The sequence below is a fragment of the Mustela nivalis genome (genome assembly GCF_964662115.1).
Source record: "Mustela nivalis genome assembly, chromosome: 10".
Lineage (NCBI taxonomy): Eukaryota > Metazoa > Chordata > Mammalia > Carnivora > Mustelidae > Mustela > Mustela nivalis.
Window position 1 is genome coordinate 86,348,088 of NC_139029.1, and position 25,371 is coordinate 86,373,458.

Below are 25,371 nucleotides of genomic sequence, written 5' to 3' on the forward strand. Positions count from 1 at the left end.
GGAGGGGTGAAAGGGGATCCTGTGTGGGTCCCAGAGGTGTAGGAAGGGAAAGTGGTCAGGTGCAGATCTCACTTTGAAAGTTGAACCAGCAGGGTTTCCTGGGTGGGGGAGAAGGGGTTATATGTGGGGCATAAGAAGAAGTGAGGGGGTCACAGATGACCTGTAAATTTTTCTTTCTTCCATGGTGACATGACCTAAGTACATTTAAAAGACAGACATATTGGTACTAACCTTAGGTAGGCAGTCATCACAATTCTCATGATTTGGTCTGGCCCGGGTCATAGCATTGCATTTCTGGGATCATAGAGTATTAATCAAACTACAAGAAAAAGCTTCAGAGGTCCTATCTTCAGATATAACTTAGCACAAGTATAGCTTCTTATAGCTCAAGTTGAATGAAATTCTGCCAGCAAATTCAAAGGAAATGTTATCTCCCAGTTTTTCCTTTTTTTTTTTTTTTTTAGCCCTAATAGCTTGTTTTTAATAAAATGTGTAAGTTTTAAAGAAAGAATTAAATGTATTTGAAAAAAGTGAATTGCTATGAGGGTGAAGTTTTAGGTCATTTTAATACAACTAAAATTGTCTTTTGAAAGGCATTGTATAGAATGAGTGAAATAAAATATCAAAGACAATTACTTTTAGAGTCAGTTAATAGTAAAACCAGGATCTTACAAATTAGCCAAAGCAATTTAGTTTATAGTGGGTGAAGGAGTGGTTAAAATTGTTTTTAGAGCTAAAAAGATTTTGGTTAAAACTCAAATATTCAATATACTTAGCTGTTTTTAACTTCTCTCTCTTCTCAACAAATGGTATGATAATAATCACCTTATAGAATTGGAATATAATGATGAATGCAAGTAATTTCAATAAAATTACTTGTAATTATCTGTAACATACATATAAATCACTTAGCACAATATTTAAATATCCAGAATGTGGACACCCCCACAGCCAGCATTCCTTTTCCTTGTAAAATTAAATTCTGATTTTCTTTTGGAAGGGAACCTCTTTACCATTGAATAGGACCTGTTGGGACTATAGTCAGGAACTGTGTCAATTAGTCCTGCTCAGCTGCTATAAAAAATAAACAAGCTTCTGTGCAGCAAAAGAAACAGTCAACAAAACAAAGGGGCAACACACAGAATGGGAAAAGATATTCACAAATGACTCTATAGACAAAGGGCTGATATCCAAGATCTATAAAGAACTCCTCAAACTCAACACATGCAAAACAGATAATCACATCAAAAAATGGTCAGAAGTCATGAACAGACACTTCTCAAAAGAAGACATATGAATGCCTAATAGACACATGAAAAAATGTTCATCATCATTAGCCATCAGGCACATTCAACTCAGAACCACATTGAGATACCACTTTGCACCAATTAGAATGGCCAAAATTAACAAGACAGCAACATGTGCTGGAGAGGATGTGGAGAAACGGGAACCCTCTTACACTGAGAATGCAAGTTGGTACAGCCACTTTGGAAAACAGTGTGGAGATTCCTTAAGAAATTAAAAATAGAGCTTCCCCATGACCCTGCAATTGCACTACTGGATATTTACCCCAAAGGTACAGATGTAGTGAAAAGAAGGGCCATCTGTACCCCAATGTTCATAGCAGCAATGGCCACAGTTGCCAAATTGTGGAAAGAACCAAGATGCCCTTCAATGGACGAATGGATAAAGAAGATATGGTCCATATATACAATGGAGTATTATGCTTCCATCTAAAAGGATGAATACCCAACTTTTGTATCAACATGGACGGGACTGGAAGAGATTATGCTGACTGAAATAAGTCAAGCAGAGAGAGTTAATTATCATATGGTTTCATATTTACTATTTTTGGTACCCTTCATCAGTTAATATCTGATGTCACTTGTGGAGCGTAAGGAATAACACAGAGGACATTGGGAGATGGAGAGGAGAAGTGAGTTGGGGGAAATTGGAGGGGGAGACAAACCAGAGAGACTGTGGACTCTGAGAAACAAACTGAGGGTTTTAGAGGGGAGGGGGATGGGGATTGGGTGAGCCTGGTGGTGGGTATTATGGAGAGCACATATTGCATGAGCACTGGGTGAATTCTGGAACACTGAAAAGAAATTAAATTAAATTAAATTTTTAAAAAAAGCACAAAGATATGAATAGCTCCGATATAGTAGAACTATATTTGTCACTTACATATGGGTTAAGGATAGGTGTTACAGGATAGTGGAAAGTTCTCTAGGTAGGGATTTAGGACTTCATGATATTTCCCATTTGGTAAGTCTACCAACCCATAAAGCTTATTGGAAATATGTATTTAGCCAGCAGAAGGTAAGAGAGCATGGAGGAATTATGTCTTCTTAAGAGACTAGTGCTTTCTGTGTATGGTTCACTGATAAAAATTAGTCATATGGCCACACTTAATAGAAAAAGGAAGCAGAAAAATAGTGTCCTCAACTACTTAGCTATTCATCATCTCTAATTTTATATACAGTAAAATTAAAAAAGAAATTTTGATGGATAACAGGTCATGTTAGTCCAAGTTGTTGAACTTGGATGATGTAGCACCTGAACCAATATTAGCCAAGTATATATTGTCTTCTTTTTAGCTATATGCTTTTGGAATTATTTCTTAGTGATTGATATATGGATTATAGCATACATCTAAATTTATCACAATATACTTCAGATTTATACAATTGCAGTGAGATGTAATTTTCTTCACAATGGTTTCCTTAACTCTCCTTCCTTTGTGCTATTATTGTCAAATATATTACATCCATATATATTTTACTAATCCAACAATGTAGAGTTATAATCTTTGCTTTATATAGTTTTAAGTCTTTTGAAGGAACTAAGAAAAAATATATTTAACATTTAAAAAAAATTTACCTTATTATTTCCTATTTTTGGGACCCTTCATTTTTTCCTGTGGAGAAGAGTTAATATATGATGTCCTTCCTTACTCCACTATAGTGAAGTATATTTGTACTGTTATTGTCAAAGGTGATATGTCTCTATATGATATAGGGCCAACAGTTCAATTCTATAGATAGTTCTTATTATATTATTTTTAAAAATCAATAAATGTAACAAAAGAGAAGAAATATGTAATTACACTGTCTTTTTTAGTTACTGTGTAATTACTTTTACGGCAATCTTTACATCAATTAGAATTACTGTCTAGTGATGCTTGATAACTTTTTTTAGTGTTTCTTGTAAGGTTTCTTGTAATTTTTGTGGCTCTTTTGTCTTTCTTCTTTCCTTCTGGTACTCCCATTAAGCATACTTTGGTACTTTCAATGATGTCCTAAATGTGTTTGAGGTTCCTTTCATTTTCTTGGATTCTTTTTTTTTTTTTTTTTCCCTTGCATTTCTCCATTGCGTATGTTTTGGTAATCTCTCTTCAAGTTTGCTTATTCTTTCTTCTGCCAGTTCAAGTTTGCCCTTTGAGAGAATTTTTCATTTTCACTGTAATTTTCAATTAGCCTATCATACCTAATATATCTAAAAGTAGTAATGTTTTCTAGGGGGAAAAAAATCTTAACACTTTTTCACCTAATAATAACATTTCACTTGAATCCAGGTTTTTCTCCTGCCATTTATTTCACTATCAAAAATATTGTGGTGTGGGGGTTGAAAATAAATGAGATAAATCTTTATTAACAATAAGTTAAAACCTTAAACCTATCACTTACATGATAAATCAGAAAATTATAGAACCAGTTTGAGATTCAGTTCTTTGGATGGTGATTACATGTGCCTTCAATACTCAAAAAAAATTACAAAAATAACCTCATACATGCTAAAGCTTTATGTCATAAAAGTCTATATAACTAATTTTATTAAAAATTATTAGAATAAAACTGTTGTGTAATGTAATTGCATAATGCAATATATAACACATGTAATATTATGTAACATACATTATTTTATGTAACATAATGACATACTTAACAAGTTAATACAAATGCAAATTTATATGAACTAATCATTAAACATACCTAAGTTGGTAGTATTATTCAGAAGAGTAATCATTTTTATTTCAAGGTAGAAATTTATCTGAGCTATTTGGGTGAGATATCATGTCAGTGATTCAGAGGAGGATATCCAGAGGTCAAAAGTCATCATAGAGATGCAGCAAATATAAGGAAAGAGAGCCAACAGAATTTGTCATTCTAGCTGAAGGGTCTTAGGAACAGGAGATTGAGTATGGCCAGATTAAGATAAGATTGAACTGTGTACCCTGAGAATGTCATTCCTCCATCAACTTAATGTTAAAATGAGAAAATCCCATGTAAACCTTGTATCAGGCATTTTCATACACTTCTCATTTAAATGGGACAGTTTGTTAGTAATATTATAAAATAAGCTAAATATATACACACACACACATATATACATATACATATACATATACATATGTGTGTGTATTTATTTATTTATTTATTTAAATATTTTATTCATTTATTGAAAGAGAGAGCACAGGTAGGCAGAGTAGCAGGCAGAGGGAGAAGCACAAGCAGACTCCCACTGATCAGAGAGCCCGATGCAGGGCTTGATCCCAGGACCCAGAGATCATGACTGAAGTGAAGGCAGACACTTAACTGAATGAGCCACCCAGGCACCCCAAAGCTAAATATACGTTGATATGCTTGTGATCTCTGGAGAAATGCTTTTGAAGTGCTTATGAAGGGCTAAAGAAAAGGCATTGATTGTATAGAAAATAACTGTAGAATAAAACTCAAGACCTAAAGTGGGACTGAAAATAACAGTTATGACCACAACGTTCCAAAGTGGGATTCACTGTAATTTAAGGTGATGAATTAACACTTCAGGAAAAAGTGCTTCCGATGAATGGCCACTATGAAAGATGGGGATGTTGGGGAACACCAGGCATTTGGGTACAATTTTGGAAATATGCTATCTGTTCTCAGAATATCTACTCTTTTACTGAAGAGTTTGTTTCTCTTTTATCCATTCATTTGTCCATCCATCCATTTAATAAATATTTATCAGTATGTGTTATATTAATTTATGATGGCAATACTAAGAAAATCAGACAATAATGCATGTGTAACCAGTCGTCTAGTAAAAAGACATTTAAAAACAAATGTATACTATAAAAACCTACTATATATTATACATTCCCAGTTTTGGTGGATTTGAGTCAGAAGTTACATACCTAGGTAATAAGAGAAAAAAACATGTTCCCACAAAAATTTTATTGACAAAACCCAAAGTGTAATAATAATGACTGAATATATCCTTTTTGTAATACAGATCTATTATTAAAAGAATGGAATTTTTCTTTTAGTTAAAAAAGGTTACAGTTTAGATGCATGAATATTTTCTATCACAAATTTGAATCCTTACAAAACTGGAAATTTCAGAATACTATTTTATTTGTTGACATTCATTCACCCAGTTATATGTCCAACACAATCTTTTCTTCTTTCCCTTTCTATTCTTGAAAGATGAAAAGTCTGAAAATATGTCAAAGTTCAAAGCCAAAGCAAAGAAGTTTAAATTATGGAAGCTGTATCCACTGTTTAGGCAAACACTTTATATAATTGGCAGTTTTTAAAAAATCTTTTACTCCAGGTGGTTCATTTCCTTTAAGTGAAAAATATATTTTATTTGCATGTATTTGTCTCCGCAGGCATGCATCTTCATAAACAAGTTTTATTCAATAAACTCTTTTGTACCTCCAAAACTGCCTTTATTTTACTAGATTTCAAATCTGTGAGAGCACAAAGCTTTTTAATTCCATGGGCTGGCAATTAATTGCCTGCTGAGATTCCATCCCAGTAGCCAGCTGAACCACCACTGCTCTGAAAATTAAATGAAGCTATTTGCTGTGGTTGTAAGTCATACCTCTATGTCAGATAAACCACAAGTGATTAAGTCTTACGTTATACAAGAAAGGTTTTGCATTTCTTTTGTGGAATTGATTTTCACAATTGGCTACTGAGAATACTTATTATAAAGTACCATTTACAACATTTCTTCATATAATGTGGTAACTTTACCTGCTAATTCTCAGGGACCTGAAATTTGAGGTTTATTGAGCAGTTTTGTCATTGTTCCTTAACAAAGCATTGTATCATTGGGGGAAGAAAAATATTGGTCATTGTTTTCAAACTGCTGTATGACAATGAAAAAAAAATCCACACACATATTTTGGAAAGTGCTAGTATGTATTTATTAAGAATGATAGCCTCTTTTTCAATCCACTATTTTTACCTTAGGTGTTAGTTAAACCAGTGTGTGTACTTCAACCGACTGATTCATTGGCAGAACAGAAAGCTATTGTCAGGTACACACAGTATTTGAGCCCCGGGCCCCTTCCTTGCCAGCATACCTATAATTCCTTAGGCATTAAGTGTGACGGCAACACCTGCTTCTTTCTTCATAATTGTCCTTTCCTTAATAATGACATTCATTTGAAATATCATACCATATAACACTTTGTACCCAGTAAAACATAGAGTTGATGGAAAAAAATATAATGATGATAGAGTTTTGTGCTACTATAAACGGTTTAATAGAGTATGAAACCGAGGTGAATCTCAGTTCTGATTTTTATTGCACAGATTACTTAACTCATGACATGATTTCAAAGGTTTAGAGGCAATAAACCTGACCTTGTCTTAAATGTGTTAAAGTACATAAGCAGCACATATTCTTACTCATAGCCAAGGGTATAGGAGGCAAAGACACTACAACTCATTTCCATGTCTTGCCTAAATAATGATTTGTTAACAAATTTAGACATGCAAACAGTAAAAGTGAACAGTGTTGGGGGAGTTACTAGGGGGGGTGGGAAACTGATAAAGAAAAAAAAAATTAGCTCTTTCTGCATTCAAAAAGAAGTCTGAAGAACACAATCCTAAGAAGGAGTCCACAATCCTAAGAAAGAAGAACACAATTTCATAATGTCAGCCATAATTGTGTGTTGACTGTGTTAGTCATTGCAAAGAGCAAGGAGCTAGAATTCATTCATCCAGACATCCAGTTACCCATTTTTAAATTAATTAAACTAGACATTGATGTTTTCAAGGTACCATCTGAACAAAACAGAAAAATCTCTGCCCTCAGGTTACTTATAAGATTAAGGCCAAATTTTAAAAGGACTATCATGCTAAATTAAAGGGATTAGAGTTTATCAAGAAGATGAATAGTCATGTAGGCTTTCAAGCAAGGAGTAACATATTTAGATTTTCCTTAGAGAAAGATAAAATCTTATACCTATCTTATAGATGATAAATAGTCATTAAAGTGTTTTAAACAAGATAGTGCCATACATAATCAGATTTGTATTGCTATAAAATTATTTACTAAAAGGTGATTTGGAGATTGAATGGGTGAAAGGTGAAATTGGAAAGTATAATGAGGGATTATATTCATAGGGTTAGAGAAGTCCTGGAAAAACAACAACAACAACAAGATGGATTGGGAATTTGAAAGAAATTATTTTATTTGCATAATAATAAGGAGGTATTAACCACAAGGTTTAGGAACTGCTAGGATATATAAAATGATGAAGGGATAGGCCAGGATAGTATAATGGGGGTCAGAGGGGCTTGGGAACTAATGACAAGGTTATTTTATACATGTTATCTCGCTCATATTGCAAATAATATACAAATCTTTCTTGATTTATGATGGGGTTACACCATGATAAACCCGTCCTACACTGAGAATATCTGTAAGTTGAAAATGCATTTAATACACTTAACCTACCAAACATCATAGCCTAGACTAGCCTACCTTAAAGGTGTTTGGAACACTTATATTAATCAACAATTGGGCAAACATCATCTAACACAAAACCTGTTTTGTAGTACAGTGTTGAATATCTCATGTAATTTTTTGAGTATTGTACTGAACATAAAAAATAGAATGGTTGCATGGGTACTGAATGGTTGTGAGTGTATTAGTTGTTTATCCTCATGATTGTGCCACTACCCATCAGAGAGTATTTTACTGCATATTACTATCTTGGGAAAAGATCAAACTTGAAACTTTGAATTGTGGTTTCTACTGAATGCATATTGCTTTAGCACTACCAATGTAATTAGTGATTTCCAAGTTGTAAATTCAGTGGTCAAGTCTCACTCTTCATTTTGTTTGGCCAATTAGTAACATTTAACGTAGCTGACTAATTCTTGTTTCAATAATATTTCATTTGGCTTTCAGGGACCCATATTCTTTAGGTTTTCTCCTGTCTCATTTATCTCACTCTTTCTCATTTCCTTTATTGGTTTCTTCTCTTTCCACCTCTAATGTTAGTGCTGCTCAAAGCTCTGTTCTCTGTCCTTTTCCTAATTTATATTCATATTCTTGATTAGTCCATCTGGGCTCATGAACTGAAGTATCATCTCCATGCTCTGTAGATTACACCAATTTACCAATTGATATTACCAATTAATGTTTCCTGTTCAAATGCCTTTTTGAATACCAGACACATATTCAGCTACTTCCTCCGTATCTCTATGTGGATGTTTAACAGCTATTTTTAATTCACAATATTCAAAAAGTGATTCCTGCTCTGTCCTCTTCCCACTATCACTTCAATCTGTTTCATTTACAGTGTTCCCTCATCTAAGTTGATGTCCATGAAATGTCTCAGTGACTCAGAATAAAATACTGAAGCCATTCTTAAATCCATTCTAGCTCTCATACCTCATAGGCCATCAAGAAATCCCATCAGTTCTACCTTAAAAATGTTTCTAGCATCCTAGAATATTTCTCACCCTCTCCACTGCTACATTTGTGGTAAAAAACAAAACAAAACAAAACAAAACAACAACAACAAAAAACCCACTTTATTTCTCATCTGCATTGTTGCAATTGCTTCACACCCTTGCTTTCACTCTGCCTCTTTAAAACTTCCTTAAAAAAAAAAAAAAGCCAAAGTGAACCTTTATTTTCTTGTAATTTTTTCATAGTGAACCTTTGAAAAAAGTAAGTCAGTCATGCAATTCTTCTGATAAAAATCTTCAGTGACTCCTTATTATTTCAAAATCAAAGACCTCATATAGTAAATGAAGCCTAACATAACACAGTAATCCTAGGAACTCTCTGCCTTCATCTTCTACAATTCTTCCCCTCTTTGAGTTAGCATCAGCAACACATATATTTACTATTTCTCAAAAAAAAAAAAAAATAGATCTGTTTCCATCTTAGAGACTTTGCTCTAATTGTTTCTTCTTTTTGGAATCTTCTCCCTATAGATAGCTGCTTAGCTAGCATACTTGCCTTGTTTATGGCTTTGTTCCAATTTTCTCTTCTCAGTGAGGTCCATCTTGACCACAAAGCAAACTTCCAGAGAAGAAACGAAGAGGGAGGGAGGAAAACCAAGTGTGAGATAACAGAAAAACTTTACCAAGAGATCATTTTTTTTTTTTAACTAATAAGGAATTGAGAATGAGAAAAACACATGATCATGTAAGATAAGGACTATATAGATCAGTTTGATTTAGTAGAAAGATCTCGTTTGTGATCTTGGCAAGAATAGATGATTTGGATCAGTGGAGAGAAAGCCAGATCTGAAATACCACCAAACTGAAAGACCATCTTATTGCCATCTATCCCATTCCCAGTTTTTTCTTCTTCTTCTTCTTTTTTTTTTTTTTTTTTCAGGAAAGGATGGTAAAGTCCTTTTTCCCTATTCATATAATGAGCATAATAATACCTGGCTGGGAATTGTAGAATCTTATCTGGAGTCTCAATTTGAAAGCCACTGCTCTTACACCATCCTGTTGTACTAGGACTTACATTTTGCAGGAAAAAAAAACGAGACTCTGGGCCAAATAATGTAATTAAAACCAAAATAAGCTGCGAACCTTTGGAAAGTATTTACTTAAATTTATATTATTTTGAAATGGTAACAAGATGGTATCTTTGAAAACCAAATATATCATTTTATAGATTGATATACTGACAGAATATATTCAAAGGTGATTTTTTTGAGGAATTATAGCATATGTTCAAAATATAGATGATCTTACCAATGTTGGAGTGATAGTTATTTTAATAAGAGGTACAAAAAGTCAATATCTGTACCTAGCTGTACAATATCTGTACCTGCTGTTTCTTCAAAATGAGAGACCATCTCCAATTGTTATACCTCTGTGAACTATTTTTTTTTTCTACTGATAATGTTATGTTTGTTGAAAAAGTGCTTCAGAGTGCTCTTGAAGTATTACTTGTATATTTCTTATGGAAAAGACATGTAGGGAAAGCAAAAGTCACACTGGGAAAATAACCTCTAAGAGTTTATATTACAGAATCCATTCTTAATATCACTATAACCTCTTTTTTTAAAGTAATAATCTTGAAACTTTTCCTCCGAAATTTACCTGTCCATTTAAAATTTAATTTTTTTCCTGCTTCCTATACTAGAGAACACATCAAATAAAAATATTTTGTTGAGGTACTCAACAAAATTACTGAGATTACTCAGTAATCAATATCCACTGTGTATTAATGAATTTGGTTTTGCAAGGTCATGACAGGGCTTAAGATTTGAAGATTTGCACTAAGTTGTTTCAATTTTAAGACATCAGAAATCCAATCATTTAGCTCTTTATTTCATTAAAAAGATACCTTCAATTAATAATAGTAAAAACCATTTAACTGCCTGCTCATTACTGAGTAAAACAAAAAAAAAGAAAGGGGGGGAGGGACTGACTTTACAACACTTTTAAAGAAATATAACCACCTGAGTACAAGTTAACAACTTCCAATTTATCAGCCATCTGGCTGTAACATCTGTTGCTGGTTGATTGCCAGTGTTCATTTGCATGGTCTGGATTACTAGGTGAGGCAAAGAAGAATTTTCCTCAGTAGAAGAGGATCATTCCTTGGATAAGAGTATATACATACAACAGTAACTCTCTTCACTAGAAGTTCATAATTTATTGCCACATTTAATTATTTTCTAATAGGAAAATAGGAAAATAAATAGGAAAAGAATGATCCGTCCTATTGTTCTTGTCCCTACTTAGGTTAGAGACCTGATTTGGCCTGCTCACAGTGAATTGATATGTAATTATTTAATTGCTTATCAATAAACAACCCTTGAGCATTGCAGCTCTTGAGCAGTGCTGTGAAAGGAAATGTTGGAAAAGCACAAATGGATAAAATAGTCACTTTCTTCTGATCAGGCAGACTGTGGAAGATGAAGGAAAGTGGAAATGGACCAGAGCATTGGTATGATATGGGGGCTGGTTTTAGTTACAGTGATGAAAGCATTTTATTAGGAGAGTGATTTGAACAGGACATAGACATAGAGTTTAAAACGTGAAGCAATAGTTAAGACATAGAGAAAGAAGCTAAGGACTACCATAACAATCCATAATAGAGCAGTTCTTTTCATCCTGGAATCTAGATATTGGATTCTTAGCTTCTCCCACCATTTCTCTGCCAAACAGTAACTTCTTTTTCTCAATATGGTTACCTAATGCTTGCACATTTCCCACTTTACTCTGCTTCAGGCCAGGGGAAGCTACTACCTCCCTAAGGCTTTAATTATGTTTTGTTTTAATTTTTAAAATACTGGTTGTCAATGTTCAGATTCAATTTTTTTTTTTTTACTCTTTCTCTCCTAACTTAAAACCGCTTATTAGAACTACTGATATTCTCTGTCTAAATTCTCAAACCTAACCAAATTCCCAGCATTTGACCTAGTTTTCCTCAGCCCTGTTTACAATAGCTGATATGTGTCCCAGAAGAATGCCTCTTTCCTTTTTCTCTGCGGCCCACTTGACTTAATTTGAACTGTTGTCTGGAATATCCAGCTTCTCTTCTCCGCTCATCAGATGGATCCCTGGTCAACTAGAGTTTTCACCATCATAGATGATGTTGCTTACTCTGGCTTGAAACCTTGAAACCTCCCCGTCTGGTTCATTTTTATGTGCTGACAGGCTGCCCCAGATTTTACTCCACACTAGGAAGAGTGTTACCATCCATGCCCTTACTATGTATATGATCATATACAAGGCATTTTTTAGTAAAAAGAAACCTTAAGCCATAATTTAGGCATTGCAGTGTACAGCTTTCTAAAGGTGTGCTCCTGTTTTCTTCTTAGACCTAAGATTAGCTCTTGCATAGCTGTTTCACAAAGCTCCATTTAAGTGCCCAACATATTTAATTTAATGATTTTGCTCTTTCAAGGATAATAAACTCAAATTACTTCAGAAAGGTTACATACTTAAGTGAAGTCCCAATATGTAAGTTGATGAAGGTGTACCTCTTCTGTATATTCAAATACAACAACAACAACAAAATGGCCTCTAGCAAGAGCACAGTGATTTCTCTCAACCAAAGCATCCACTGAGAACAACCAGAAAATCAGAAAAAAATATTTTTCAAAATCCATTTAAAAGTATTCTCAAACTACCAAGGCAACAAGAAACTGTGGATCCAAGACTCTAAGAAAAGAACAAAGGTACTGAAACTGATGTTTGACGCCATTTTTCATCTGTGGAATTTGCTGTTTCATAGTGCAGCTGAAAAGCTGGGAAGTTAAGAACTTAAACAGTCCTAGTTGGCCAAGTGGACAAAAGTTGGAATTTGGGGCTTGACAAGGAGAGAAGCCCTGATAAAAAAAACACCAGGACTTTGAATAGGACCCTGAAGGCAACATCCTAGAAATAAGGAAGACATACTTTAACTGTTTATTCCCTGATTGGATCAATGTGATCCAATCTTTGCCTATTTGTTTTACAGGAAATAAAGGCAAATAATTTTGGAGGAAGCAACATCATCTAGAGAATCAAATTTTCTCTACGCTATTTCAACTATAATGCCCACTATCCAACTAAGGAAAAATAGTGAGGAGGCATATAAGAAAGCAAAAGACTGACCAAATAGCAATAGAAAAAAGAAGAGACAAATAAATAGACCTGAAGTGATTCAGATATTAGAATAATAAGTTAATGACTTTTAATAACTTTTAATAATATAATATTTCCTTTTATAAAATGAAAACTTGGCAATAGCTAGAAAATGAAAAATAACTACATAGAAATACTTAAGAAATAAAGTAAACAAAATTAAGAATTAAATAAAGCATTCAACAGCAGATGAGAGATGCAGAAAGAAAAAGCATTGAACTGTAATATAGGTTAGAAGAAAATTTACCTGAATTTACTGAAGTAAAGAGATAAAATGATGGAAATTTATAAGAGTAAATATATTAGGAACATGCTAAAAAATAACAAAAAATTTCATAATTGGAGTCCAAGAACAAAAGAGAAAGATTAAGTAGAGAAGAACTGATATTTGAAGTGATAATGGCCGAGATATTTTCCAAACAAATCATGTCCAATCACAAATTCAAGAAACTATATGTGCTTCAAGTAGAAAAAATAAAAGCAGTCCATTCATGTAAACAAAAAGTCTTAAAACCAAAGCAAAGGGAAAAACCTTACAAGCATGTATGAGGCACACTGGTTTCAAAGATTGACAAGTGACTTCTCAATATAAATGATGGACAATAGCTAGTGATTATTTATGTGAGTTTACTTTAAAAATCATGTATTAATTCTACGTTCATGAAGCCTCAGATCTTTTGACTCTAAAACAAGACATCATAGACATCATAGCTTTAAAATTCACTCATCCCTGGGCATCTGGGTGGCTTAGTCAGTTAAGTGGCTTCCTTGGCTCAGGTCATGATCTCAGGGTCCTGGAATTGAGACTGGCGTCTGGCTCCCTGCTCAAGGGGGAATCTGCTTCTCCCTCTGCCCCATGCTCTTTCTCTCTCTCTCTCTTTCAAATAAATAAATAAAATCTTAAAAAAATCTTTCACCTATAATCTCTCTCTGGTAAAAATTTTCTTTAACCCAAATTTTCTCATTTATGACCCTACACATCTTAAAAAATTATTGTTAAGTGCATGTTATATTCCTTAGTTGACAATATATAGGAAAACCTGCATACTGAGGGTACACTAACATTTATTAAATATTTATGGTAAAATTTATTATTTGTTACCAATTTTTATATTAATATGATTTAATAAAATGTTTAAATTTTGAGCTGAGTAAGTGGAAAATTGACACCTTGAGGTTTTTGTCTAACTGTGTGACTCTGGGTATTCTATTTTTTATTCAAGAATTTTAGATTCCCTGTCTTAAAATGGAAATTTCTTAGAAGATAATATGTGTGTATAATTTAAATGAGTTTTATTTTCCCTATGAAACGTTAAGCAATATTCCATCAACGAAACAGTTGCTTTGTTTATAAAACTCTACTTCTATTACTTGCCTAAATTTGGACAGAAATTGTTTATGTTTATTGTTTTTTCTTTCATTTATAAAACAATGCATTTTATTGTAAATGTGCACAATACACAAAGAAGAAAATGAAGACAATTCATAACAAAAAATATAATTTTGCCACACATCCAATTCCATATTTATTTTGCATATGTTCATACATATTTATATATAGATATATGCATATGTCTATAGACATATACATACTACTATACATATGTAGATATGTTTATACATGTGTAAATATATAATTATATACATTTAATTCTGCTAATCTAATAGGTCTTTTTGTTAGATTTGCCATTTTGTGATTTCTATGGCAATTATTTTATCTAGGTGAATATTGGGAAGTCTGATTTTCAACCTGCACATACAGGTCTATTCTCAGTTTCAATATCTATGTTGTGTCAATTCTAAAATACTCGTTATTTTCAGGTTAACGTATCTATATAACATTGTATTTAATACTTCTCTATGCAGAACTAGACTCTAACCTATAATAAATTTCTTAACCATTCTTAACCTCAATTTCTTCATTTATAAAATTAGATTAATGATACCTATCTTTCTATGTTGTGGTGGGGGTTAGATAGAGGCTATATAAATTACTAAAGGCTTTAATACTTATTTATTAAGTACCTATATTGTTGTTGTTCCTTGTAGGACATTTTTTCCATAGTATTCAGTAGAAAAGAGTGTGGTGACTGAAGACATTTCCAAGAATTTGCCCTCACACACTTGTGTTGTTGGCTCAAGGCTGAGTTAGACATAATACTGGTGTCCCATCCCCTAAAATTGATATAATTTAGAGAAACAAACAACAGAAAACAAGTGTTGACAAAGACATGGAGCAGCTGGAACCCTTGCGCATTACTACTGATAATGTGAAATGGTGCATTACTGTCTCAAAGCTTATTCCTCAAAAAGTAAAGAGGCAGTTATAAATCTAGGTACATGCTGAAGAAAATTGAAAACATGGGTTTACATGAAAGCTTGTCCAATTGATGCTCATAGCAACATTATTTGTAATAGTCAAGATGTGGAAGCAATCCCAGTGTTCAACAGCTGATGAATGTTTAAACAAAAAAGGGTTTATCAATATCATAGAATATCATTCAGTCATATAAAGGAATGAAGTACTAATACATGCTACAATATGGATGATCATTCTAAATGAAAGAAACCAGACATAAAAGGACAGATATTTTCTGATTCTATTAATGTTAAAAGTGCAGATTATGTAAATTCATAGGACCAGAAAATAGACTAGTGGTTGCCAGGGTCTGGGGAGAGTGGAGAAGACATTGAAGGTGACTGTTAACAAGTCAGGGGTTTCTTTTGGGAGGGATAAAGTATTCTGGAATTCAATGCACGACTCAGAATATACTAAAATCACTGAATTATGCTTTTCAAAGGGCTGACTTTTATATGTATTGAATAGTTGTGTTTTTTAATTTTTTTTTTTTTTAAAGAGAGAGACAGAGGTTAAAAAGAGATTGTCAAATAACAAAAGCTCTAGGGGCACACTAAGCAGTGGGAATTTGTTCTGTTGGTGTTAGGTACTCATTCAAGCATTTTAAGCAGGAAAGCAACGAAGTTTCATATTTAGCTAAGAGGACATTCCTAGGAGAACTGGAACAAGATGTATGGATAATTAGGGTAGAAAACCTAAGAAACAGCAGGGACCTATATACAAAACAGACAAATTAGGACTTAGAAGGTTGACTTGAGAAAAAAGTGGATAAACCAATGGTTTATAAACCAACTATGTGGGTAGGTAATATAAGCCATTAATTCACAATAAATGATTATAAATAATTCAGTATTTTGAATTATGTAGAGTAATTCATATTTGATAAAAATAGCAGATGCCAAAATGTCAAATTTTTTAAAATGTTTTAACAGATGGTGCTCAAATGAAACACAATGAATGATTGATTTGCATTTATCATAGATAATTATTAAAGATATTTTCTACAATGTTAACAAACGAACAGTCGTCACATTTCAAAAAGTTGCACAGGAGCCACTATTTATTTTAAATTAATTCTCATAAATATTTAAATGATATTTGATTCTGAATTCTGTGAAGCCACTGACCATGTATTTTTGACTTAGAACTAACTTCCAGTGCCCAGTCATGAGACTGGTGCATCAAAGTTGTTTTAAGATGTTGAATTAAAAAGAAAAATTCATATATGTGTGTGTGTGTGTGTATAAAATAAGTGTTAAGCTGAAGTTAATAAATTGAATAACATTTATCTAGAACTCTCTATGGCTTGAGTGTTGTAAGAAGGACACTGAAAGCATTATCTTATTTTTTTCTTTCAGTTATACCATAAAGTTTAGAGAAAACGTAATTAATATTCATTTTACAACTGGGTAAAAGAAGCCTCTAGGAATGACTGGGTGGGGCACCTGGGTGTCTCAGTCAGTTAAACATCTGCCTTTGGCTCAGGTCATGATCTCAGAGTCCTACGATCGAGCCTGGCATCAGACTCCTGCTTTTTGGGGAGTCCATTTCTCTTTTCCTCTCCCTTTGTGTGTTCTCTCTGTCTCTCAAATAAATAAATATAATCTTAAAAAAAAAAAAAAAAGGAAATAAGGTGACATGGGACGTACCACTCTGCTAGTGAGTGGGGGATCCCAGAAAAGATTTTGGAGCAAGGGCTGGGATTTGGGTAGGACAATTGTTCAAATTCAGGGCAAGTTCCTGTCTTTATTAAATGTTTGATATATTGTTCATCATCGCCCCTGAGGCTTTTATGTCTATTTTTAAAATGTTACAGTAAATGGTGTTATTTTTGTTGCAGGACTTCTGTTACTTAAATTTTGTGAGGTGAAATGTTTCCCCTCATCCTTGTCCCAACCCTGCTCTGGTCTAGAATATTTAAGTCAGCAAACATTACAAAAATGTAGCATTACTTAGATAGATCCTAGAGATCACCAGACATCCAGGAGAGTTTAACATCCAGATTGGAAAATTGAAGGTTTTAAGGAGGATTTGTATTGGGAGAGAGACAGGAGCAGAATATTTCAGATAACTCATCATATCCCGCCTCCATCTTCACCCCCAAAACCTGTACCAGTGAGAGTACAATTTAGTTTGCAAGATATTTTTTCTTAGCAAGTGTGTGTTTGCTATATGATGATCATTAATTTTAAGGTAAAACATTTATAAATGCAAGAAATTGCCACCATTATAGTCATTCCAAAACTTTTCTATTTTGCTACTTTTAATGTAAAATTCAGTTTTCTATAACCCTTTATATTGATTTTGTTTAGCCTTAGGCTTATAGGAGATTTATTTCCACCATCAGAGAACTTCCCAAATAGCTTGAAAGTAAATATATTATTTTGCTGTGGTATAAATATATATTTTCTCGTAATAGCAGACTCCTAAAATGCTCAGAATGTTATAGGCCAACTTCATCTCCAGTGTAGCTGGCATGCATTTTTCCTTCTTAGACTTCTGGAAGGTGACTACCTGCCCTCTAAGAAAACTTTTACTTAATGGTAGAGATATAGGCAAAAGAAACTGTAAATGTAAGAAAACTGTATGAAAATGTACTTGCAATGCTCTAATTATTATTTTGGATGCATGAATGTAGCAATGGGCTAATTATTATGATCACAACTCTCATTTATCTTTAACAAAATGGTAATATTACCAAGCTCAATTTCAGCTAGAATATTTATTTAATCCATAATTCTGACTTCTAGAAAGTTAATTATTCGAGAATCATTGCTTATTTTTGGCCCACACAAATTTGTACCCATACAAATAAATCAGCCTCATGAAATCATTTGAAACTAAGGTTTGAACTCAACAGACCAAATACGTGTGTATGTGTGTGTGTGTGTGTGTGTGTGTGTGTGGGTGGGTGGGTGTGAGAGAGAGAGAGAGAGAGACAGAATGGAGTACTCTGACACTTTCAACTCTTTTATTATTTCTGCCCACCCTCACTGCTGGTAGGGAGAAGGTCTTTCATAACAGTAACTTATTATGCTCTTTGATTTTATGTCTCATGAATATTCTTCTCTAATTATAAGAATCTACTACAATCCTTTGTAGGCCATCTGGGTGGCTCAGTCGATTAAGCCTCTGCCTTTAGCTGAGGTCATGGTCCTGGGGTCCTAGGATCAAGCCCCTTGTTGGGCTCCCTGCTCAAAGAGAAGTCTACTTCTCCCTCTTCCTCTACCCATTTCTCTCCCTCTGCCCCTCCCACTGGTTGTGCACACTCTCTCTCTCAATAAATAAATAAAAAATCTTAAAAAAAAAAATAGAATCTACCACAATCCTTCAAAGACAGAACCAGAAACAGGTTTTACTGAACTGGGAAGTAGGGGGCTAGAGATCCTCTTAATCAGAAGGAGGTCAGATGCTGCGGGAGAAGTATAGGCTTAGAAAAGGAGAGAAGGAGGGGAACAGATTATCCAGTAACTGTCTCCAGGATAGACACATAAACCACATTAGCCCATTACCAGCTTTACAAAATGTTCATATAAAGATGATAGGACTGAGGGTCCTTTCTGCGCCTTTAGGATAATAGGAGTATATAAGGTTAACATTTATTCCAAATTTCCAAGAAATGTTTGCTTGGCTTATCCTTTTTTTTTTTTTTTTTTTTAAGCATAATTATAATAGTATCATTTTCATTCTCAAAGGTGTTTTGGTTTGGATAATTAGTCTAGTTATTCTCACTCAAAGGATCAAGTAAACTTGATGCTGTTGGTGTCCATCTTTCCTGGTCAAATGAACACAACTTTGGGCAGAATAAAATCAGCCTCTGAAAGGTTACCAGGCAGAGAGCTATGGAAACCAGAACTACAAGGCGACTATAAACTCTCTATTGATTTATGTTTCATGCCTTAACAACCTCTGGTTTGAGCCAATTACTTGAGCAAATAAATTCTCTTTAGTCTTTAAACTAGCCCCTCATAACTAGAAAGATAACTGTTTATTCCCCCAGTTGTTGATTTGGATCAGGTCACCTCCATGTAGCCTTCTATGTTGTGCAAATCCTGTGTCAAATTTTATATTGCACTTTATTGCCATCATCTGTTTACTTATCTACTCCCCTGTTAGATTGCAAGCTCTGTTAAATAGGCCATGTCACATTTGTCTCTTTATTTTCAGCTCCTAAAAAAGGAATATTCAAACTAAGTAAATGATCAGTAAATATTATTGAAGAAATATAAGACTCAATGAGTGAATGAATGGGTGAATGCATTGTTGTTGTGTTCAATAGGGGACCAATAAAGTATAATGTCCAAATGTTTTCCTGGTAGATTGGCCCAGTGATAGAAAATAAACATACACATAAAGTCCATATTTGTCTACATCCTAAAAGTTAAGTCTAAATTTAAGGAATGGTAATCTCTCTCCTCTGTCTCTTGGCCAAATCCACTAGTGTCATACCTTCACTAACTTGGGAGGGAATTCATTGTGAGTTCTCTCCTTTTTCTATACCTCTTGCAAACAAAAACACTTAAACTTTGTTCTAGACTACCTTTTCAAGGATGTTGCATACTAGACATCCTTAGAAAATTAGATCTGTGTCCCTCTGGACCAGAGGGCAACTTTGTTTACTGACCAGTGTGAACAATCTCTCCCTATAGGGCAATGGTTAAACATACTCACTTACAGTCTCTTACATTAAATAAACTAAAATTAAATATTAAAGAATATGCATGTTAGTTTGGAATATCATAACAAAATACTACACACTGGATGACTTAAACAAGAGACATTGCTTCAGAGGCTGGTAGTCCATGATCAAGATGCAGACAAGTTTAGCTTCTGATGATAGCTCTCCTCCTAGCTTGCAGATGGCCTTCTTTTCATTGGGTCCTCACATAGCTTTTCTTCTGTGAATACATTGGAAGGGAAATTCAAGTGTCTTCCTCTTCTTATGTGGACACTTCATTTAACTTTATTTCCTTCCTTGAAGACTCTATCTCCAAATATCATCACAGTAGAAGTTAGGTTTTCACTGTGTGATTTCTGGGGAGGTGCACACTTCAGTTCATCCCATAACACTGGGGGTCCCTAAGTTTGGGATTCCTTAATTGCTACAAACCTACTGGCTATGCAGCATCTACTCAGGCTCATCTACTGATTATGTAGGATAAGGGAGATAAGGGGAGCTCGCAAACACATGAAGTTCATGCCATTTTATGCTTACTGTATAATGAATAATAATCTCTTTTGTCCTCTTGATCAATCAGTTCTGTGTCTTCAGCAAGCATCCATGATACTAACTCAGGTGCATTATAGTTATTGACTCACCCCACTTCAAAGTCCTTCACACTCATCTGTAAGTCCCTGGGAATGCCTCCTGAGTGCTCAGAAACAAGTTAACCAACTGCTAAGATTTTCAAGATTTTCAGTTGTGTGCTGATGCTCACTACTGCTATTAATATAACACTTCTTTGCTAGATGCATAGGGCCATGTCGATGCTTCCATGACCTCTGGATATCTCACTCTTTTTATAGCAGCATCAACATCTGTTGCCCACTGAACCAACTCATACTAGTGTCTCATGCACCTGATTGTGCCATATTCTCCTGTATTGATCACATGGTATTGTTGCCTGTACACCTGCCATATCAGAGATTGTTATATGAAAAGAGGTGTTTCAATTTTTAACTTTTAAGCTCCTCTCCCTTTAGGATTCAAATGCCTGTCAACATAGGTATGAGTCAAATCAATGTGACAGGTTGTACAAAGAATACCTTCTTCTACATTTTAATTATTACTGTTGTTTGAAGCTTCAATGCAGAATCTCTTTTACTTTAGGTTTATTTTCACTGGAGGCACTTTAATTCCTAAAGGAATTAGGTACCTGCTGGCCCCACAAGTGCCTCAATATATCTGCATTCTGGCCTTGATCAAAGTTCTGACCCATGCATGGACTTCCTGCTATACAAGTGCAAAATATCTACAATTAGGCATAATTGTCAAAATATGTGGTAATCCCAAGTGCTGTGAACATTAAAGAAATATTTCAATATATTTAACTTTAACTTAAAGGTTTTTCATTTTAATTAAAGGAGTGCTTTATTTTTATTCCTTTCATTTAACTGATGAGGTATTTTACATTATTTTAAACAGAATGGAGACATTGGCTAAATTTTGTATTTTCCTATCACAGTTTGAGAGAAGGTTTATTTACTCTTCTTTGGATTTGTATTATTTTCATAAATATACCAGTTGATTATTTCACCATATGAAAAATTACCTAGTAGTAAATTTTTAATCCTCAAATAAGTATTTACTGTGTGCCTACTAAGCATTAGTCATTATGCTAAACCCATTTTGAGTTTCTCCTGATGCATTTTCATTAGAATTTAAATACAATTACTCTGCCCCTTGAATTATATGCAATAAAGTTTAATTATTTTTGGCTGATCTCTGTATGCAGAATTGACAATCATATCATGCCATATGTTTTTGAAGTATTCAAATGTAATGTTAGGCACCATGATAGTTATGACACTTTCTTTTGAAATATATAAGATTTAGAAAACAATAAAGCTCCAATTTATACTATTTATACTTTTAAAAGGGATACATATCTAATATTCAAATAAACTTTCTACAATTTTCAACAAAAATCTCTGAATTTTACTTTTGATGTTTTTTTTCTTTTTTCAGGAAAATTTTAATGCAATATCTAATTAAGTAGGGGAAAAATAATATTTACAATGCCCTATGCATTAACCTCTTTGATATAAGGTAGACCAGTATGGTCAAAACATGCCATTATGAGCCTAAAGAATCTAGAAATATGATCAATACATAAAAAATATTAAGGAAGATACTAAAAACTGAGCACACAATTTATATTCTCTTTCAATTATCTTAGACCATTCACATGGTTCTCTTGAAAGAAATACTTGTTAATGACTGGCACTGAGAAACTTAGTCTCAATAGTGGATGCATAGACCAAAACACCTATTTCTCTGGACCTGCCCTGAAGGACTCTAGTTTGGGGCACAATTCCTCTTGAGATATATGTGATATAACGTGTGATGGTCTTTTCTTGAAGATTTTATTTACTTACTGGACAGAGAGAGAAAGAGAGAGCATGAGTGGGGGGAAGGGCAGAAGGAGAGGGAGAAGCAGGCTAAGCAGGCTCCCCACTGAGCAGGGGGCCCAATATTGGGCACCATCCCAGGACTCTGAGATCATGACCCAAGCAGAAGGCTGACATTTAACTGACTAAGCCACCCAGGAACCCCTAAGATGTAATGTTATTAACTCTCCCTATACCCTGGCTAAACTGTCTAGGTCCCATCTTTATTATCATGAAACTTTGTTTAGAGTCGCATGCCTGTAGGATGACTGTAATATATGTTCAGGAGTCTGACTTTGTGTTCTGAGTTAACATAACTACTATTTCACACCTCCATACATTCTCCCACTCCTGTCCATCCAAACAGAAGTAGATTTTCACCAATTCCTTTCCTCAAACCCATTTTATAAGGACTAGGTATTTAATATCTTATTAGATTATTTCCTCTAAAGACTCAGGCAGAAAAGAGAAGCCTTAGATATTAAGGGCTTTATTTCTCTACTCTGTTTATGAAAATGAGTCTAATAAATCAGGATTTTAGTTAAGCTTGGCCTTTAGACCAATATAAAAGTGACTTTGGAGTCATATCAACAGGACTGCCTTTGACCATTGACAAATACACACTTGGTTTCTTTCCCTTCTTTACTCTCTCATTTTTCCTTTCTTGCTTGTTTCCTTCCTCCTTGTTTTTTTAAATAGGAAAATTCATTAGAGAAAATTTCATTGCAAGCTGAAATTTTTAAATTTTTAACTCTTGAACTATTAAATCTTCAGTGCCATCGTCTTGAACGTTGTCAGTAAAGTCCGTACGTTCTGTTATTGTGTAGCCCATTTTGTTTGGGTAGGATATTTTCTGGAAACACTCAGGATATTTGTTGTAGGTATGAGTTCAAGATAACTTTACGGATGAAAATCCTAACAAGTAAAAAGAAAATTAGGCAATTGCAATCAAATAGGTTTATATGAATCGGTCTCAATTTTTCCCTTCCTGTTATTCTCTTCCCAGATCATAAGCTTCCAAATCCCTTCACTTCTGACTCTAATATACGCTGTTGCTAAAGTATTTTTAACCCACCGCATGATCTTTTTCTTTAAGCACTGTCCTCTCTGACTCCTATTCCTCCCTCTATTCACATAGTCCTGCCTTTCTGCTTCTTATCCCATACTCTTTCTTTTCTGAAGTATGTTCTTTTTTTTTTTAATTTTTTATTTTTTATAAACATATATTTTTATCCCCAGGGGTACAGGTCTGTGAATCACCAGGTTTACACACTTCACAGCACTCACCAAAGCACATACCCTCCCCAATGTCCATAACCCCACCCCCTTCTCCCAAACCCCCTCCCCCCAGCAACCCTCAGTTTGTTTTGTGAGATTAAGAGTCACTTATGGTTTGTCTCCCTCCCAATCCCATCTTGTTTCATTGATTCTTCTCCTGCCCACTTAAGCCTCCATGTTGCATCACCACTCTGGAAAACAGCACGGAGGTTCCTCTGAAGTACTTCTTATCTGCCTGTTTCTTCGGTTTCCTCTAAGCGTCAGCTCACTGGTATTTGCTTCCTGCAACGTCATCTTTGCTTCTTGCCTACTGCTTGCATGTTTCAGCTTTGCCGCATCTGCTTTTTTTTTTTAAGATTATTTATTTATTTATTTGACAGACTGAGATCACAAGTAGGCAGAGAGAGAGAGGAGGAAGCAGGCTCCCCGCCAAACAGAGAGCCCTATGCGGGACTCGATCCTAGGACTGTGAGATCATGACCTGAGCTGAAGGCAGCCGCTTAACCCACTGAGCCACCCAGGCGCCCGCCTCATCTTCTTTTTAATTGCAATTCTTTCTTGTTTTCCCTTGTTTTTCACCTCCTTTTTTTTTTTTTTCTTATTTTACCTTCTGTTATCTCTCTACTCTCTTTTGTTTCTCTTGTCTCTCCACTCACTCTAATTTCTACAATCTACTACTAATGTTTTTAGTTACCTCTTGCCAAAATAAGTGCTATGTAACCCTCCGACCCCAAACTCAGTGGCTTCCAACAACCAGCACCATTTTTCTCACTAAGGCTTCTGCTTTGGCTTATAGGCTGTGTCCACATCTGTTCCACTTGATTCCATCTGCTCCATGGACTGGGAAGAGAAATGGAGCATAGCCTTCTCATCATGGGTCTAAGGGACAAAAGAAGCCAAGCCAAAATCTCTGGTCGCAACAAATTCACTCACGTTCCATAGACCAAAGTAGTAGGCCAGGGATCTACAGTTTACCCCTCAAAAGCAAGGGAATTATCATTTAACAATAATCCAACACTTCACACTATCTTTGCTCTCTCTTGCATTGCTCATTATGTCTCCCTCTGATCTAGTCGATTTTTCAGCATAGGTGTTCAGACACTGTGCTTTGCCTCAGGTCCCAGTCCCACCTCCTCTCGTCCTGCTACATTTTGCCTGGTGCGAGAGCTTTGTGTTGTAATCAGCCTCTAACTTGACAATGAGAACCTTACCGGTGTCTGTAACTCAATGAATAGTTCACAACGGAGCAACGTGAAAGAAAGGGTGCAGCTGACCCCTGGGAACAATCGGATCCAGTAACTCAGGTGCTGCCAGGAATTTATGTTTTTCTTCTTTGCTTCTTTTCGTGTTTCATCCTCGCAACTTGCTGGTTCAGTTAACATAATTGGAAATACAGGGAGCTACCGAATTTCACATTTTATATTTTCCCACCCTAGAGAGGATCTGCATTTCTTTTCCCTTCGTTCCAGTTTCAACAAATCAGAAAGTCCGCTTGAAACAGGGGGTTCGCTCCTAAATCCAGCAACCACGTGCAATCTGTAAGGGCAGGGCGTCTTCAGGGTGGGTGCAGAGGGGCTCCTTCGGGAGGAAAAGGAAGGGATGTGTGCACCGATCTCAAAGACCTTCACATTCCTTATGGTAATTTTCTCCCTGTTTTATCTTACCTGTAAGCACAGCGTCGGCTCTGATACTAGCACAGTTATTCTTGGCTTGGTAATAAATGTTGCT